The following is a 15,575-nucleotide window of genomic DNA, read 5'->3' as shown; positions in this document are numbered from 1 at the left end:
GTGGCCAAAATGGATGGGGCACAGACCTTTCTTTACCAAAATAGTGTCTGTGATTGTGAAGTGAAACTATTTTGCACACAAATATATTTGGTAAGACATAAGACAAATACTACTTCAAACTTTACAGATTCTTTTGTTCCATCCCACTGGACTACTCTGCACAATGATATGGAACACTCTACTATGGATGGCGGATATGCTTGGAAGGGTTGAGTCTTTACAATGGCAACTTTAGTTATAGATATAATATATGGTAAAAACAGAAAATATTCAACAAGTATATATATGTAAAAATCAAATTTAAAATGTGTTTTGGAACATTTGAATGGGTGCCAAAAAGAATAAAAGTTGCGATGTGATTTGAATCTCAACCATCGTAGCAATTCAGTGAAGAAAAGCGAGCAGTGTGTGAGCACCCCCCCTGCCACTTATTTTCTCAACAGTCTGCTCTAACTTGCTGTGTACTCAGGCAAACTAGGCTCATTTTGCAATAGATATTTAGCCCACTCATGAAATCTAGGGAAACATCAAAACAGTGTTTGACAAAATACCTGACTAATATAGTTCACACACAGACAAAATACTGCAATGCTGCCAAGAGTAATGCCGCTGTGATTCAGCAGTGCGAAGTTACATTTCGGAAGGTTGTTAAACAGATGGTGGCGTACAAAAAGGCTAAACTAACATATGCGACTGACAGTAAATTGGTGCACACATCCTTTGGTCACAAAGCTATCAAAGGACTATCGAACATAGTAAATTCATAGATTTCAAATTCTGTGCTTGCCACCAAAGTTTGAGGCTGAGAGACCGTGCAACAAATAGGGTTTCTGGAGGTTTTTCAAAAAAGGGGATGTTTTGCTTTTGTCTTCTTTCAACTGGGCATCCAGACTGCCGGCACATCAAACGCATACCCACCCTTTGGAACTCGATCCCGGTGTTGACTCAGAATGCCCCCACAATTCTCCAGTTTCGCAAATCTCTCAAAACATGGCTCTATCAACAACACCTGGCCAAGGGCTAATCCAAAGAACGCACATACCGACGCACAGGCCTCACAGTACTGAGCTACTGTTAAAAGATGCCACCCCAAATGCCCTCTACCCACACTCTGTACTGCTCTCGAGCTAGGTCTGAGTTTCAAACAATGAAATAAAAAATACAAAATAACGTGTGGGTTTTCAATGGATAGGGATCTCCATTAGAAACCACAGAATAAAGCCCTGGTAAGCGATTTCAAAAAACACTAGGAGAACATTTGAATTGATCAAAGCTTGTGTGACAGACATCACCCGTAGGACTGTGGAGACACCGATTTTGAGCTGCTGCTCCTTCCCCTGAAGAGCTACTTTGGAGAAAACGGTAATAAAGATGTTAATACGTTTTTGCATGCAACTTCAAAAAAGCTGACATTTGAGTAAACACCTAAATTGTGCAGAAGAATACAGCTGAGCACAGACATTTTATACTAGGTTTCTGAGTGCAGGCACGTCCAAGTGCATATATATCCTGGCATACTCCCGTAGATAAAGCATTCCTCCTCCCATATTTCTTTTTAAACTTTGAAGTCCCTGGACATATATATGGACATATATATTTTTTGTTAACTACAGACCTATACTAAAAAACAAACATAAGTGCGCATCGCAGACCATTCTGATATATGATATGGCATTTGTAACGCGCCTATACACAAGTGTTTCAAGGCGCGACGAGGCAGGGAGGGGGGAACAGGAGGGAAAGACAGACAACGATCCTACTAGGCCAGGTGTCATTCAGATCGCGCAAGTGCAGGGGTAGGGGGAAGGGAAAAAGTGGAAGGGGAAGGGGAGAGGGGGAAGTGCTGAACAGGGTAAGTAGAATAAAAAATAAATAAATAAATAGGGCCAGCTGGTGGCAAGTGCAAGGTAAGTGCAGACAAGTGCTGGGGGGGGGGCTGTAGGGATGCAGATACAGTCCCGCAGTGCAGGGGTTGCCAGGGAGGCAGTGCAAGTATAGAGTGGCTGGGCCAAGGACCGAGGTCGGTGAGAGTGGCCCAGGTGCAGGTTCAGTGCAATTTCAATGAAGAATTTAGCAGGGGAGAGGGAGAGAGAAAGCAGAAGCAAAGAAGAAGGTTTTGAGGTGCTTCCGGAACCAACTAGATGGCCAGGAGATAAGGGCAAACAATGGTGGCTGAAATGAACCTGTGTCTATGGGGGTCTGTGGGTGTGTGGATTTGGGTGAGGGTGACCTTAAGGTATACAGGAACTGTGCGAGGGAGTATTTACTTACAAGTGGTCATTGGGTGCACCTGAGACAGAGACACAAACAAAATGTTTTGACATGGCAATCCGTGTACATGTATATGAGAATATGTTTGACCCAGACAAATAAACATCACCCTCTTATAAAAAGTGTTTTTGTACATTTATTTTTCTTGTTGGAGATGTACAAGTTGGACGGTGCTTGGGCGGGCTAGGTGCATTGCAAATTAACACAATCCTCTGTAAAACCAAATATATATTTTTGTCCTTGTGATACTCCTTTGAGGAATACGCTTAAGGGGAAAAGGGAACTTGGTGGCTGAGATATTATGAAGAAAAACATTTGTGTTCGGGACTTCAAGTCCCAGAATCCCCAGATTACTGGGACGTAGAAGAGTGCTGCAGAGGTACAAGGTTGTGCAATGCAGCTCATTCAGGTTAATGACCCACACCTGAGGATGCCTAAGAGGCATAAAAGGACCCCTCATGTACAGGCCATTAGACTACGCTGGAGGAAGGAGAGACAGGCGAAGCAGTAGCAGCATGAGGGCAGTAGTAGTGTTTGGAGGAGTTTTGTAGCCTGCAAAAAGCATCAGAGGATGAAATTGTGGCAAAGCCAGGACACAGGGACCCGAGTGGCGAAAGAAGTTGATGACAGTCCTGAGAAGGCTGAAGGGGCTTGGGATTTCAGCTGCAGAAGTCGTGCAGCTGAAAGCGTGCCTTTATATAACTTTCTCCACTGTAAACCGCTCAGTGATTGAAGGCGAGCACCAGAGCGCTGGGGAAGCTGTGAGGGTTGTTGCAGAGGCCGCGGAGTGGAAAGTGTACCTAGTAGTGACTCTCACCCATCTGAGGCAGCAGCCGAGCACCGGACCGCTGGGGAAGCAGCAAGGGCTCTGATAGCAGCCACTGCAGAATGCAGGAAGCCGTGTAAGAAAGGAATACTGACCACATAGTAGAACTGAAGCAGACGAGCTGGAAGATGCAAGGCAAACTGACCTGCACGCCAAACTCGGGGAGTTCACTATTCTATTGTGACCGCGGAGCGCTCCATGACTATCCGTTGCTCAAATCCTGTTTCCTTTTAAATCCCGAACTGACATAAAACAAGTTGATGATTGTGAATCATACCAAGCTGACAGAAACCAAAGTAGTTGGCACAAAGAGACTGTCAAGGAGGTGACTGTTGCATAGCAGGCCATTTTAAGGTGAACCACACAATATCTGCAAAAGTGAACTTGAAACAACATTGCCAAAGTGAAAATAGACTCACATGTAGGCAATTGATAGACGATCAGGGTTGCCTAAACTGAAAGGAAATAACTGAGCCTAATAGTGTGTGTGAAGAATATTGCCCAGGTGTAGACAATGTTTCAAACCCATATTGCCAAAGAGGTGCGAAGGGGAGAAGGAGAAATTACCTACCGTAAGGTTCTTTCGATGGATTTTTCTCCCACAGATTCCTCATCTGATAGATATCCTCGCCAGCTCTGCTGCTCAGAAACTCTTTGACAGTGTGCGCAGTGGACTTCGACACTGCCGTCGATCCGTCTTGCTCGTGATCGATCATTGGCTCCGGATGTGACGTTGGGCGTCATATATATATATATATATATATATATACACACCACGTCACTACGCCTCATACCTCAGTTCCCCCCGCCCCCGTTTTCCACATGCATGAATGCTGCAGAGGAAAACGATGGAGACAAGGCTAAACATCCTATAAAAAACCTGAGAATCAGAAACCCCAAGAATTAGAGAAAAATGTAAAGAGGTTTATTTTTTGGGAAAGCCAAGCGACTTTCCAGATAGGGGCTGAAACCTCGAGCCATCACCAGGCATCTCTTCACTTAGACAGATGCGCAGAGACGCAAAAATGTTCTGAACAAGGATAAATGAGAGGGGCAATGAAGAATCTGCAGGAGAAGAATCAATACAAAAGAACATTACGATAAGTAATTTCTCCTTCAATGGATTGCTTTTCTCCTGCAGATTTCTCATCGGCCCCGCAACATCCAGACAATAGTTCCTGGTAAACATGTGCAAGGACAAACATGTGGGCGGACTATAGATGTCCCTAATGGGAACTCCCCTCTGCAAGGCCGTGTAAGTCGAGACCGCTCTCGTCATGTGTGCCCTGATTCTGGGAGGAAGTTCCCTGCCTGCAGACTGGTAACATTCTGTGATGCAAAGAAAAATCCAATGAGAGAGAGTCTACTTCATTAGAGCAAGACCTTTGCGGGACAATCAATGCGCCATGACAGTTGTTCAGATCTACGGAACTTAGCTGTCATAGCAACGTAAAAGCTCAATGCTCTCTTGGGATGTAAGTGGTGGAACCGGTCCTCCTAGTTAGAGGGGTGTGATGGAGGGTAGAACACTACTAAATCTGTGGACTGAGAAAGGCAGAATCAGAAACTACTTTCGAAAGAAAGCTAGGCCTTATATTAAGGGAAACCTTTTGCCGGAAAAAACGCAGTAACAGGGAGCTTGCTAACTCTCCTGGCTGATGTGATCTCAAACAAAAAGGCTGTTTTCAAGGATAACAGTCTCAAAGAACAGGAATGCATGGGCTCAAATGGAGCCGCCATCAGAAATGTCAGAACTATATTTAGATCCCAGTCTGGGACAACAAAAGGAGTTGGCACAAACGTATTCACAAGGCCCTTCAGACATTGTGCCATAACCGGGATCGTAAAAAAGAATCTTGATCCAGGGACCTTTTGAACACAGACAAGGCCACCAAATATCCTTTGACTGTGCTAACCTGAAGGCCTGCTAAGGCCAGTGACAGAAGAAACTCCTTCAATGTAGTGGTGGGGCAAGTGAGATAGATCACGCGTTCTCTGCACTACACCTCAAATTGTCTCCATCTGCACGCGTAAGGAGATCTGGTAGACGGTCTGCGTGCAGCCAGCAACACCTCAAATACCTCCTATGAGAGGTCCCTATCGTCATACCTCATCCTCTCAAGAGCCACGCATTTAGGTTGAGGAACTCCGGGTTCGGGTGGAGCACCAGACCTTCCGATGGGGTCAGGAGATCCCGGCGCCGTGGCAACCGGTGAGCTGGACAGATGATCAGATCAAAGAGGTCGAAGTACCAAGCTCTCCTCGCCCAGTCCAGGGCGATCAAGATCATGGTTGCTCCAAATCTTTGCAACATCCGGAGAACCCATGGGATGACGGAAATTGAGGGAAGGTCCAATCTGCCAGAAATGCCGTCCCCCAGTGCTCCTTTTGGTAATTTCCTCAAGCAAAAGCATCTGCACTTCCCGTTGGACTCTGTGGCAACAGATCCACGGCTGGGGTAACGTAGAGAGAGTGCAGACCTCTTCCAGGACTTCCTGGCACACTTCCCACTCACGTGAGACCTTTCTCTGCCCGCTCAGAGCATCAGACAAGACATTTTCTATCCCTGCCAGATGAACTGCTGGCACTGAGATCTTGTTCTCCAGCAACCAGAACCATTGCTGCATTGCCTCTGTGCAGAGGCTGAGGGGGCGCACGAGACCCTTCTTGTTCAGGTAGTGCATGGCCACTGTGTTATCTGTCAGAATCAGGACATGCTTCCCCTTCAGAGATTGGGGTGAAAGCCCTCAGGGCTAAACTGATGGCTCGCAACTCCAGTCTGTTGATGTGCCACCTGGCTTCCATTGCTGACCAAAGGCCGTTCATATGCAGGTCCTCGCAATGAGCACCCCAACCCTTCAGAGACGCATCCGTGACCACTCATGCCTGAGGCCAGGGAGGCCAGAAGGGTTCCTCTGCCATGATATTGTTGCTGTCGGTCCACAAACTGAGGTCGTTTACCACTGTCCTGACACCCTGAGGGAATCTGTGAGGGATCCGAGGTACTGTGACCCCTGACTTCTCAGAAGCCACTGAAGGGAACTCACTTGTAGCCTGGCCTCTGGCACTAGAAAATACAGGAGGTCAGGAGACCTAAGAGACTGAGGAAGGAAGTCGCTAGTAAGGTGGCATGGTTCTGGAACAAATCCACCATCTGCATAATGCTGTTGGCTCTCTCCTCGGGTGGGAAGGCCTTCCCTACCGGGATGTAAGGAAGGCCGATGAACTAGAGCCTTTGGAATGGCGTCACATGGGACTTCAAGTTCAGGGAGAAGCCCTGTCTGTGCAGTAGCAGACACTTGTGCTCCAGATGAGACAAGACCTGCCCCGCCCCTTCACTCGGATCAGCCAGTCATCCAGTTATGGGAATACATGGACCCGGGATCTCCTGAGGTGAGCCATGACTACTGCCATGAGCTTGGTGAATACCCTTTGAACTTATAGTGCTTGTCCCCTATGAGGACGAGACCCCATGGATTTTCGCCGACGTGGAGAGTCGCCCCTCGAGTCATCGGTCAAAAGCCCAGCAGACTTCGATTTACAGGGCTTAGACACCCTACCTATCTTCAATTTCCCCTTACGTTCCTGCAGGGCCTTAGACGTCAGGGACTGGCAATCCTCGCAGTTGTCGGTGGCGTGGCTTTCGCCGAGGCACCAGAGGCAGATGTCATGCGGGTCCATGATGGACATCTTCGAACCGCAGTCCTGACATTTTCTAAAGCCCGACTTCGGGGTAGTAGAAGAGGATGAAGACATCGTACACGAAGAAAGAATCGAGCGCACCGAGATTCCGAACCCAACACGTTTGCGGAAAAAAACAGGACTGAGGCTACGGGCGCTGTGCGTCCTATATATAACATCTGGTGACGTCGAACCTCGATGGAGGCCCGCGAGGGACAGCGCCATCGACGCAGGACCCCCTCTGCTGAAAATGTTCCAAAGCAGCACAGCTGTAGAAATGATCTGTCATTGATGTGGAATATGTCAGAGCACACAAACACCTCGAAATATCTTTTTAAAAAAATCTTTTGTACGTGATTGAATTATTATTCTATGTATACAATGTACAGAATGCTCAACTAATTGATTGAATTTCTAAAGATGTTTTAGTAATTGGCTTTTGTCCAACAATTGATAGTGTGCAGGGGACGGGAGGATTCCCAGGTTGAATCTTCATAATTTATTTGTCGGCGAGTGTGTTACTGGCAGCGATATACGCGCCAAACCGGGGACAAGCACAGTTTATACACAGGGCGCTCACTGCAATACAGGAAGTGGAGGCAGACTTGTACATCATAGGAGGGGACTTTAACTTTAACTCCTGGGCGAATAATACCTGGGATAGAAGAGCGAGAGGGCAAGAGAGGCCACAGGGAGGAGTGTATAGATTGGGGCACTTAGGAAGGGCGATAGAGTCCAAAGGCCTGGTAGATGTGTAGAGAAGGCAGCACCCACAGAAGGAAGGATACATCTTTTACTCAGCCCCGCCCAAACGCATACAACAAGAATTGACTACTTACTTTTGAACAGGGACCAGGGGACGAGGGTGATGAGATGTGAAATTAGGCCGGTAGGATGGACAGACTCATGACCTTACATGTAAAAGGGTTATATAGACCAGAGAGCAGCTGGCGATGCATTGAAACATTATGGAAGGACCACATATTTGCAGATCAACTGGCCACAGCGATCACCGAATACTTTGAGTTAAATGACACTGGAGAAGTACGCACAGGAGTGGTCTGGGTTGCTGGGAAAGCAACTAAGAGAGGGCTGCTAATTAGAGAGGGGGCAAGGCGCAAAAGGGAGCGAGATTTGAGGGAGAAAAGGTTGAGGAAAGAGATAGTGGAGGGAAAGGAGAGGGTGCATGCTGCAGAGAGGAACTCAGAGGAGTTGAGGGAGGAACTCCTTGTCAAAAGGGCAGAGTTGAAAGCATTGTGAATGGAAGAAACTGTGGAAATTTAAGTACCTCAAACAGAAGTATTATGGAAAGGGAGATAAGGCAGATGCAATGCTGGCAGCAAGGCTCTGGGCACAGAGGGAAGAAAGATGGGTCTCTAATCTCTGGGATCTTGAAGGGGGTAACCGGGTAGCACCAAAAGAAATAGCAGAAGGATTAGCCCAATATTACGAAACATTATATACATCCGAAGCCCGCAGTGGGAAACAGAGATGGGTGAATACCTAAGGGAGGTGGCCATGATCAAACTCATAAGCCCAGATATAGAGCATTTAGAGAGCCCGATAACACCAGAGGTGGTACAAGAGGCGATATCGCGTCTACCAAATGGAAAGGCACTGGGGCAAGATGGCTATACCATCGGGTTCTATAAGAGGTACCCGGGGGTCCTTTCACGACATATGGTGAAACTATACAATCATATCGTAGACACGGGGGAGGTACCTGCCATGTTTAGTAAGGCATTAATATCAGTGATCCCGAAAGAAGGAAGGGACCCAACCCAATGCTCTTATCTCCCCATCTCACTTTTGAATGTGGTTGAACAATAGTTACACAAAGGACAGCAATTACTATGATTCAAACAAACACTGACTTAAGGTTTCTGAGTAAAAGAATATACATTTATTTACACATCAGTTGTAGAACATCTCACTAAGTAAAGCAGTTGAAAAATCACACTCTTAATACACCACACCACTCCCAATAGATTCTGGACAAGTTAAGCTCAAAATGAAGTGTGAGCAAAATGGCACGCCAATAATTTAAAAAGGAAGGGAAACACAAAGTTAGGTAAAGATTGAGCAGTACCAAAAGGTAAGTAAGCAGGGCAATCTAGAAAGAGGAACTACAGTGATGGAATCAAAGCAAAAAGGCTTAGGGCCAAAGTCAATAGGACACAAAACTTTTGCTCAAGATCACACAGTTCAGGGTAGTTCGCAGTTAAGTATTTGCCAAGAGTTCTGGACGAAGTTGGTCGGCAGAAAAGTTAGTTTAAAGTGTAGAGAAGTACAAGCCCTCGGATTGGGGAAAGGTTTCACACACCTTCACCGAGGCTGGACGAAACAAACAACCGGATTTGCACAGTACCTTTAAATGCAGAAGAAGCTGTAGCTGAGGCAGACGTTCCTGGCAGGTCCTGCAGGCTCACGATTCCTGAAGCGACTGTTGTTCTGACATGAAGTAGGAAGACTGGAGGGTCCTGCACTGCCCAGGGAAGAAACCAGCAGCAGAGCAAAGCACCAAATAAAAGGTGTTCTCCTTAAAACCCAAGCAGGGTCCGACCTTCCTGGCTATCCGGTTCACTGTAGCTCTGTACAGCAAATTATTCGACCAGAGGAGGGAGTCCTGGCATGCAGTTTGGGTGAACTGATTTGGTCCCACCAGCTCAGGGGAAGAAGATTCATGGTAGATCTCCTCCGTCGATGGAGTCTGAAGATCCAGACCTGCAGCAGGGCTTCACCGGACGGTACAGTCGTTGTAGGGGTCCTCTTCTGACAGCTCCTCGTCGGTTCTTTCGTTCCAGTGGCGACTCTGCCTTTCCAGACCCAGAAACCTGCTTGTTATGCAGTTTTCCCCCATTCACACAGCCTGGCTGTCAATCACACAGCAGGGTGGCTGTACTGGCGGGACAGTCACCTAGCCAATCCTACAGGAGTGTGACTTGAGTTACCAAGGGAACCCATGGCAGGGGTCCTAGAACCCCTCCCTCACATCCTGCCTACCCAGACTTTCAGGCGCCTATGGAGGGCTTCTGTGTAGAAGCCCGCGAAAAGACGGTGAACAAAGGAACCAAACCTGGTTTGGCGCGTGGAGTAAAACATGAGAGACATTTTAAAAAAGAAATGGCGAATAAACCCAGCCGGAACCGTATAAAAACGTATATGGTCTAGCAGGTTTAAGTTTTAGGCTAACAAGAAAGCCTAAAACAATACCAAGGTTATTTAAGATAACCGCGGTAGGAAAAATATGGTAGTTACCACTGCCACCAGCCAAGTCTTGATGAAAAGGGAGCGAATCAATGCTCCAAGAGAAACAGACAAAAAGGGATAAGTATTAACCCTTTACAGTACTCTACGTAAGATAGTTCGTACTGGGTCTGTGGATTTTAAAGAGACTAATAAAGTCAATGGCAACTTTACATGTTCTGGGAGACAGTAGTCAGTCCCAGAAAATGGAGTCCGGGTTTGGAAGTCTAAAAGACAACCCGGTGTCACTGCACTGAAGGTGCTGTGTAACGCACAGTAAAAAGATGATGCCTTTGGAGTAGGTGAGGCTCGACAGTCTATGAACACAAGAAAATGTTAAACACACACAGCAAAACACATTTAAGAGTGGGAAAAAAGGCTCACACTCTTACCAGGTGAAAAAAATAAATCCTAGAAATCCAGTAAAGCTGCTGAGGGACTCAGTAGGTAAGGGAAAATAGCCAATCTGGAGAATTCTCCCTAACACTCTCCCCCCCAGACTAAGGGACAGGAGGATTTAATCCACTCCTGGATGACTCTCCACCTCTACTCGGTTAAAAACATCCTAGAGAGACCATCAGCATTTTGGCGGTGACATTCTGCTCTGTACTCAATGGTGAAATCAAACCCTTGCAGGCAGATTGACCATCTCAGAAGTTTTGGGTTTTCCCCTTTCATTTGCATTAACCATCTCAAGGGTTGGTGGTCTGTCTGAATCACAAAAGTAGATCCATACACGTATGGTTTAAACTTCTTCAGAGACCACACAAAGGTAAAACATTCACACTCTATGGTTGGCCACCTTGTTTCTGGTTCCTTCAGTTTTCTACTGAGGAAGCAAATGGGGTGCTCCCTACCTTTCTCCTCCAGTTGACGAATGACTGTACATATACCTGTATTGGAGGCATCTGTCTGCACAGTGAAGGGGTGGTGATAATCAGGAGCTCTTAGGACTGGAGCTTGACAAAGGGCTTTCTTCAGGTTTTCAAAGGCTTGAGTGCACTCCTCATTCCATCTAACCTTTTTAGGGGATTTTGGAGAGGAGATCACATTCAAGGGAGAAGCTATAGTCCCATAGTTATATATGAAATTCATGTAGTACCCAGTGAGACCTAGGAAAGCTCTCACTTGGGTTTGAGTATTAGGGGTGGCCCAGTTTTGTACAGCTTGTACATTGCTAGGCAATGGCCTTATTTCACCTCCTCCTACCTCATGACCAAGGTAGACCACTTTACTCTGATCAATGTGGCATTTGCTTGCCTTTATGGTCAGATGGGCCTGCTCAAGAGCCTGCAAAACATATTCCAAGTGATCAATATGTTCTTTCCATGTAGGGCTGAACACTGCAATGTCATCAAAGTATGCCATGTAGAAGTCCTCCATCCCATTCAGAACTTGACTGACCATCCTTTGGAATGTAGCAGGTGCATTCCTTAATCCACAAGGCATAACCTTTAACTGGTAGAGGCCTGCTGGGTTTGAGAATCCAGTTTTCTCATTGGCATGGTCTGTCAGGACTATTTGCCAATAGCCTGACGTCAAATCAAATGTACTGAGATACTTGGCTAAACCAAGTCTATCCACCAGTTCATCTGTCCTTGGCAAAGGATGGGCATCAGTCTTAGTAACTGCATGTAGAGCTCTATAGTCCACACAGAATCTCAACTTCTTGGATCCTGCCTTTGGTACTAGAACAACTGGACTAGACCATGGACTGGTAGAGGGCTCTATAACCCCGAGATCAAGCATCCTGTTGACCTCTCCTTTGATATGGGATAGCACATGTTCTGACATTCTGTAACCTCTGCTATTCACAGGTAAACAGTCACCAGTGAGAATATCATGCTGTCCCCAAGGGGTGAAGCCTGGTGATAGTGAAAACAGGGAGGCAAACTGATTTAACAGAACTTTGCACTCCTCCTGTTGTTCAGAAGTCAGTTGAGAAGAGAGATTGACTCCTATTTTCTCATCCTAAGGTTGGTCCCTGAGAAGGTCAGGTAGAGGCTCACTCTCCTCCTCCTCCTCTTGAGTTGAAGCTAGAAGCAAAGCTTCCACTTCTGGTCCCGAGACATATGCCTTCAAAAGGTTGGTGTGAACAACTCTGGGAGCCTCCTAACGTCTGCCTCAGTCCACCAAATAGTTCACCTCTCCAAGTTTGCCCACAAACGTGAAGGGTCATATCAATTTGTCCTGCAAGGCCTTCTGCCTTGTTGGCACCATAACTAATACAAGCTGGTCTTGAGTAAACTGAACCATGCTGGCGTTCTGGTCATGCCAATGTTTGACCAGGGCCTGACCTGCTTTAAATTTATCACTAGCTTCTGCCATCATGTGTGACATTCTCCTCCGGAGACCTATCACATAGTCACTCACTCTGACTGGCTTGGCGGAAGGAGCACTCTCCAACCCCTCCTTAATAAGGGCCATTGGACCTCTGATGGGATGGCCAAAGAGAAGTTCAAAGAGACTGTATCCAACTCCCTCCTGAGGGACTTCTCTGTAAGCAAAGAGAAGGCATGGCATTAGAAGGTCCCACTTTCTCTTAAGGGGTTCCTCTAAAGCACCTATAATGCTCTTCATAGTACGATTAAACCTCTCTACCAGTCTATTTGTCTGTGGATGGTCGGCTGTCGAGAACTTGTAAGTGACACCACAATTTTTCCACATGGCTTGCATGTAGTGGGACATAAAATTGGATCCCCTGTCGGATATCACTTCCTTAGGAACCCCTACTCTGGTAAAAATACCAAGTAGAGCCTTAGCCACAGCCTGAGCTGTAACAGTTCTCATAGGTATGGCTTCTGGGTATCTTGTAGCATTGTCTACTACAACCAGGATAAACCTGTTCCCTGAAGATGTAGGAGGGTCAAGGGGACCAATAATGTCGATGCCCACCCTCTCAAAAGGAACTCCCACCACTGGGAGAGGCATTAAGGGTGCCACGTTCTTGGCTCCACTCTTGCCACAGGTTTGGCAAGTGTGACAGCTCCTACAGAGTTTGTCAACTTCTGAACCGATCCTAGGCCAGTAGAAGCATAAAGGTGAACCTTTCCCTGGTCATTTTGAAACTCAAATGACCAGCCAAAAGTATCACATGGGCCAACTGTAGGAACTGGAGTCTGTTAGCAAGGCGGACTACAATTCTTTTGCAGTCCCCAGGGATAGATTCAGTCAGTTCACTGTAGAAGAGGCCATCTTCCCAGATTAACCTATGCTTTCCAACTTCTTTCCCATCAAGTTGGTTAGCAGCCTGTTGTCGAAGATCCTCGAACGTAGGACACACTCTTTCTCCTCTGCTGAAGTCTGCCCTGTTTGGTCCACCTTCTGTCAGTACAGACTGCAGCTCAGGATGGTCAACAGGGTCAAGATATCCAACTAAAACAGTGTCTTCTTCCAGATCGGACTCTTCAGAAACTGGTTCAATCACACAGTGTTGTACCTCAAACTCTGCCTCAGCAGGTGGAGGTGTCACAGGTGTGACCTTGGACAATCCTGGGGATGTCCTTGTTGGTAGCACAGGGGTGCTGTCTGACTTTTTCTTTGAGGTCTTGGGTTTCCCCTTTGCCGCCTCCTTTCTAGAAATAGCAGTGAGCAACTCCTGTGGAGTGGGAGTGATAGTTTCCTCTATCAAATCCTCTGGAGAGCCTCTCAATGTCCTCTCCCTTGCAGGCCTAGTGAGCTCCTGTATCCCTTTACTGGGAGACCTGAGGCTACTTGACACAACTCCAAGAGTTTTCAGGTCATTACCCAGCAGAACTCTCCCAGGCACTTCACTCTGCAATCTAACAGGTATTTTGACAGTCATAGCATTACACTGGACGAGAGCAGGTAATTAGGGAAGCATTTGCGCAGGGACTTCAGCTAACTTGGTGAGGCGTCTGGGAGCCTTAGCAACATCCTCCACCTTGAAAAATGATTCATCCACCACAGTTCTGCTGATCCCAGTGTCTCTGATGGCAGGGGTCTCCTGTCTATTCACAAGAAGACTATATTTGTAAAATTATTTAGTATTATCTGGGATGGAATTATAGACATCTAAATTCGGTTCTCAAAAGCCCAGGGACACTAAAGAACACTAGCCGAGACTCTCATGGGTTCATCAGCCAGTAGGTGAAAGTTTCCACTTGCCATAGGTACTTCTTCCTCTGAGGAGAAGGCTAGGGAGACAGTGTGGACCCCTGAAGGTTTACCCTTACATCTGGGATCCACTTTCACATGGTCAGTTGACCCACAAACATAACATTTCCCAAATGTCTTGATGAATGGGGGTTTGTTCTGACCTCCATCTGGTTTGGGTCCAGATGGTGCACTAGCCGTATTTGGTTTCCTCTGTGGTTTACCCTTATGCTGCTGTTTATGGACCTCTTTTGATTGGAAGTATTAGAATTCTCCTTGTTATCTTTCTTTGGCTGCTGTCCCTCATCCTTCTTCTGAGTTGCCCCAGAATTCTTGTGAGTAGCCCTGTTGGCAACCCACAAGTCAGCGCCTTAGCTAACTTCTTTGGATCTATCTCCTTAGAATCAGACAAGTGCTGTCTGAGCTCAGGAGAGCAGGCATCATAAATTGACTCCAACATAACAAGATTTATCATACCTTCATAAGTGTTCACTCTGTAACCCTTAACCCAACCATTTAAGTTTTTCAAACATTCACATACCCAGGTAGCCCAAGGGGTACCATCATGCTTTTCGAGGGTCTTAAACCTTTTAAGGTACTGGGAAGGGGTCTTCCCAAATCTAGCAATTAAATCTAGCTTCATACACTCATAACCGGCCCTATCCACCTCCCCCAACTCCATCAGATGCAACAGTGGGTAGCCTAGAGACCTTGAATCCCATGGTTATAGTCACACATTGCCAACCAATCCAAAATATCAAGCTTAACCTCATACATAACCACAATTTCTTTAGGCATACAGGGTCTCATAGGACTGGAAGACATAGAAGACTCGGAGAGAAGCATTTTCAAGAGATAACCTTTTCATTTCTAGTTCATGATTCAACTTCATTTCTCTGAGCTGAAGTCCTTGGTGATTTTGCTCAGTTTGAGCATTTAAACGATTGAATTCCAATTCAAGCCTCATCCTTTCTAGAGCAATGAATTCAGGACTGAGTGTAGGACCTGGTGGGGTCCCAGTGGACAAAGGGTGAGGTTGCTGAGCAGGTAAGGGAGCAGTGAGGCCTACATTAGGAGACACATCTACTTCCTTCAACTCATGAATAATAAGACACATTATCATCCTCATTATTTTCCACATTGGCTGAGGGGTCAGGTTTTTCAGACCCACCCACCAGACAACCTTTCAATCAAATCAGACGTTTTGCCTTTTACAGAGAGATTCCTTTCTCTACACATATTTTTTAAATAATCCACAGTGTAACTAAGGAGGGTCTCCTGACTGTAGCTTTTCATATCAGACATGATTAATATTGCTTTTTAGTGATGTTAGCCTTGTGGTTAGTTGATCCAAGGTAATAGCAGCACTCTAAGTGTAATCACTATACTTGATCCTCATTGCTGTACACCAGTGTTAGGCAGAATTATATGCAGT

General features: G+C 46.3%; 1 protein-coding gene across 5 annotated transcripts in view; it reads right to left on the bottom strand.

Moving 5' to 3' along the window:
- Positions 1-15,575, bottom strand: part of KDM4C (lysine demethylase 4C) — a 3,084,728-nt gene that overhangs the window by 1,139,622 nt on the left and 1,929,531 nt on the right. The window lies entirely within an intron of this gene.

Source organism: Ambystoma mexicanum, chromosome 6p, assembly GCF_040938575.1.
Source record: "Ambystoma mexicanum isolate Mex_15411 chromosome 6p, UKY_AmexF1_1, whole genome shotgun sequence".
NCBI lineage: Eukaryota > Metazoa > Chordata > Amphibia > Caudata > Ambystomatidae > Ambystoma > Ambystoma mexicanum.
The sequence above is the reverse complement of the archived record's forward strand: the minus strand, read 5'-3'. Positions and strand labels throughout refer to the sequence as shown.